The sequence below is a fragment of the Nicotiana sylvestris genome, chromosome 11 (assembly GCF_000393655.2).
Source record: "Nicotiana sylvestris chromosome 11, ASM39365v2, whole genome shotgun sequence".
NCBI classification, from domain to species: Eukaryota; Viridiplantae; Streptophyta; class Magnoliopsida; order Solanales; family Solanaceae; genus Nicotiana; species Nicotiana sylvestris.
This window is the reverse complement of record NC_091067.1, coordinates 60896123-60900872: the sequence shown is the minus strand read 5'-3', so window position 1 is coordinate 60900872 and position 4750 is coordinate 60896123. Positions and strand designations below refer to the sequence as shown.

Sequence of the window (4750 nt, the reverse complement as noted above, 5' to 3'; positions counted from 1 at the left end):
TGCCAGGGCATCCGAGTGAGAGCTGTTTCTACCTTCAGAGCACTTCCGGAGTTAGTAAGGTAGTTGCACAACGTCCGCAACCTTGTCTTTCTCCTTCCTACCTATTAGTATATGTTATTATCAGACTCATATTGTATTGAGCAGACAATATCAGATTGTATTTTAGTGGCTCATGACTAGTGACACTAGGATGGGGCAGTGGTTGATGTTTTACATATCTGTTTCTGCTTGTTTTGAAATGTTTAAACGAAAGATTTGTGGTAATATCTGCTTAGCAGATGAATTAAGAAAAAGACTTGTTTATGTTATAAATGTCAATTCGGCTTGCCTAGTACTACAATAGGCACCATCATGATCGGGGTGGCTTAGGGTCGTGGCAGCGTGGATTCGGTTCTTGGACTTACCGCAGGAATTGTGGTAATTGGGAAACATGCTTATTTGCTCTCTTAACTGTTCATTTATGTATATTCATTGTTGTTCTCTTGTATTTCTTCATGTTTATTATTTGCACAGCTTTGTAAGTGAGTCTCTTGTCCTAGCCTCGTGACTATCTCGTCGAGATTAGGCTTGATACTTACTGAGTACACTGGATCGGTTGTACGCATACTACACTTTTTCACTTCTTGTGTATATTCAGAGATTGGTACTAGTGGAGTCCCGAAAGGTTCTTAACTATTGACATTGCAGACTTGAGGTAGTATTGTATACCCGTTCGCAAGCCCTTAAAGTCACCTTCCCACTTCCTTCATTACTGTTTATTAGACTCAAACAATATTGTGTTATTTCAGACTTTGTATTTGGCACCCTGTAGAGATCATGTACTTAGTAATATCAACCTTGGGAAGTTGTTTAGATAGTTGCGATGGTTTTAGACTTATTATGTTAATTTTGGAGCTTTTACTCTCTAATTATGATGTAATGTTGTTAGATTTTTAATTTTACTTTTATTAATATTATTAAGTATTTGCTTGCCTAGCAAGTGGGGTTAGGTGCCATCAGGACCCGTTGGTCGAGATTTTTGGGTCAGGACAAAAATCACATACGATATATCATTTTGTTATCAACTCTTTCGAACTCAAAATTCAAAAAGTTACTTCAAAATTTCCACCAACTTGATTCCAAATTAGGTATAACCTCCTATTAATATTTTGGCACGCTCCGGTTAGAAGCGGATAAAATAGTATATACGTTTCAAACTTCAAAGTCCTTCAATGGTGATCTGATTTTTCTTACAACAAATCTTCGAAAATCAGCATTAACATCACAAAATATACATCAAAGAACAACACCCAACGAAATCCAATAGCAAAATACTTTAATTACAAATGAAAATTCAGATCTAGAATTTTAAACTCATACACCTATATATCACCTTCTAACGCTTCTTCCGAGTAAATATTACTGATTTTATACTATTCAAGAATGAAGCTTTTGTTCCTAATTTGGTACCACTTTAATCATTCCATCTATAAGTACAATATGTTTGTTGTTGGGTTGCACTCTTTTTGTTTGCAAAAAAAGTTTAGCTCATTCCAGAACCAGCAATTTTGGAAAAAGTAATGGGAATTAAAAGAAAATTACTTTGTTTTTGGTTGATTAACCAAAGATAGCTTGGAACTATGAACATGGGTTTGGCTGTTTGGCTTTAGGAGTCCTCCATGACTTAAGGGGCGGGGGTTTAGGTAAAGGGATAATAATTTATGGGGGAGTTATTTTGTGTAACTATTTTTAAAATGAATAAAGAAGGGTAATAAATATGGATCGATTGCATAGGCAAAAATTCGTTCAAGGTCCCAAGTTGACGTAGTCGTCACCACAAAAATATATTCATAAAAAAATTCAAAAGATCCATAATTAGGGGGAAAGCATGAAAACCATATTCGGGTACTTCGCTAGTTCGTTGCTAACTTCCTCAATGTCTTTTCAAGTATATAAAATAGTATTCCGATCCCATATGGCAAAATTTTGGAAGTGAAGACAGAAAGTGGACGCATTCGAAGAGCTGAAAAGAGCAGTGGAGAGAGTAGAAATAGTGGACGCTCATGCCCACAACATTGTGGCGCTGGATTCCACTGTCCCTTTCCTCAGCTGTTTCTCTGGCGACATTTTGCCCGACTCACCTCACACCCTCGACTTCAAGGTACTCTACTTTATCCTATTCATTTCCTAACTACCTTCTACTCTTTTATTCCTTTAGGAGTCCTAAAGCTGCTCAAAGAGGAATATGAATAGATTCTAGTTTCATATGTTAATTTGATTTATATACTCCTCCATTATTTAAAATGTCTACTCAATTTAGAGACAATTCAATTAGGAAGTCTTGTTAGTCTTCGGAAGAAGCTAATAGATAATTAATATCCGAGGTTAATTAACATAAACTCGTTCATATTTGTAAAATCGTAAAATACATTGGATCGTTACTTGAGTGTAATTCACCGTGTTCCATGCTCGTAGCCATTGATCAATTTAGTTGCTTTCTAAGTTAGTTTTTTTTTACATTTTTTGCATTTAGATATAACATTTTTTCAAAAACACCTCTTAGTGTTTGGCTTAGCATAATAAGCAACAATTCTCTTACTTGCCTAATCACCTACATATTGTTCTTTGTGGGATTCGACCCTGACTCATAGTTGAGTGTGTGTATATATATATATATATATATATATATATTTTACGATTGAGAAGTTATTTTTATGGGAGAAAGAATTACATTAAAGTAACAAGATGAATGCTTAATGAATTTGAATTAGTGAAAATTAAGAATTTTTTGTATAAAAGTAGCATAGTTTCTAAACTTTGGGGACGTCCAAAATATAAAGAGTGTCGTTATAAATTGGGATGGATATATGTGAAAGTGCTTATTTGGGCACGCACGTATATTTAAGGAATTAAATAAAACTTCCATCCTTGCATCCTTTTAGGAGTGTGGTGCTCTGAATTGTTACTTCCCAATGTCAGGTTTTGTCATTTGCTATTCACTTATCTATGTAAGCTTTGCTATATCTTGTCATCGTGGATCTAGTTCTTAGACATTATTTTTGTTGGCTTCCTACATCGGTTGGGCATGAGATTATTGGACTCTTTATTGTATTACGTAATCCTCATCTCATGAGCTAGCTTTTAGGGTTGACGTATGTTCAAGGCCACACGCCGAGGCCCGATAACTAGAGCAAGAACAACATAATATATGTGCCCAACATTGGGTAAACGAAGAAGAATTGGAATGGGCTTGGATCTGATACCGTGATAAAAAATTAATTCTTGGGTCTAACTCAACCCTAAAACTATCTCATGGGGTGAGGATTGCCCAAGATCATATAAAGAGTCCATTCTCAAACCAACAATTATCTTTTTTCATGCTTCTGACAGTATTTTCTGTTTCTTTCAGAGAAGCCTGGATGAAATCTGTGAACTATATGGCTCAAGCTTATCCTTGGATTCTGTTCAAGAATCTCGGGAACGCCTTGGGTTGGCGTCAAGTGCTGCTATTTGCTTCAAAGCTGCAAGAATTGCTGCCTTACTTCTTGACGATGGAATTAAGTTGGACAAAACGCTTGACATCAAATGGCACGAAAGTCTTGTACCAACAGTTGGTAGAATACTACAAGTTGAGCATGTAGCTGAAAAGATTCTTGACCGGGTATTTAAAGTACCGCAAATCAGCCCATGATATATATATAATGTGTCCATTCTTGACACTGACTAAGCTACCTATTACATATTGTAAACATACACTTAAATTGATTATCATCCCCCTCAAGTGATGCTCCATCTGAAAAAACACGGAGCTTCTCACATAAAAGCAATAATCTTAGAGAAGGCTGAGACTTTGTTGATATATTTGCTAGTTTTCTTGGCAAGGGCTATAGTGAACTTGAAAAGCTAGCTCCTAAAGCTAACATTTTCATATTTTAATAATGTGCTCAGTTTGAGCATGCTAAAACGATTTTGAGCAAGTAACATGATGCGAGCCTGACTCATTCTCCGCTGGTTGAAAAAGATTCATCCTCGACTCTAACAACTTTCATAAATGGCGCAAGATTGCTATAATAAAGAATGAGGACCCAATGCTCACCAGGTTTCAAGTTATATTTTGCTAGCTTATGATAGAGCTTCTTCACGTTGTAAGAAAACTTAGCATATGGTTGAACTAAATCCCGCTTTCGCTAAGTTTCAACTTTGTACCGAGCCTTCTTTGTATAATATTTCTATGTTGACTCCTAAACTTCAACTTAAAATATGAAGTTATTGGCGTTAGAACTTTATAGAACTTAACCAATTCCATGTCTAGCTTTGAATTAAGTAAGGAGTTCAACACTCTTCTTGGGAATGTAATTGTAACGCTTGTACATTGACAATCACTCTGATGATAGCCATATATATTTATAACATGAAGACGTCTTATTTTTCTAATATATCTCAAACTCTCCATTATCTACTCCTTTTTAGGTAATTCGTCCTCTTATTCATGCACAATTTTATGGACTTTAGAATTAACACAATATGCTGCCTTGTTTTGAATGATAGAGTCAACAATCAAGTCAATATTGTGTTGACCATCCCTGAAAGGCAAAAAGTCACTGACACATATGGTTGGATACTCCAATGGATTACCATAAACTTTGGTGGTAAACCCTCAACTTGCGGATCCAATGCAAGTTCTTTGTCTCTCTAATAATGTCTTCGTCAGTTTTGTCTTTTTCACTCCCTTGATTATTTAAATGCTAACATATTAGGCACAGTGCCTCGA

The 4750-nt window shown here is 35.7% G+C and overlaps 1 long non-coding RNA gene across 1 annotated transcript; it reads left to right on the top strand.

The window, feature by feature from the left end:
* The first annotated feature begins 1969 nt into the window (after positions 1-1969).
* LOC104245554 (uncharacterized) lies at positions 1970-4415 on the top strand. Its single transcript, XR_011403879.1, has 2 exons — positions 1970-2140; positions 3389-4415. It is a non-coding gene; the product is annotated as an uncharacterized lncRNA (long non-coding RNA).
* Positions 4416-4750: the final 335 nt, after the last annotated feature.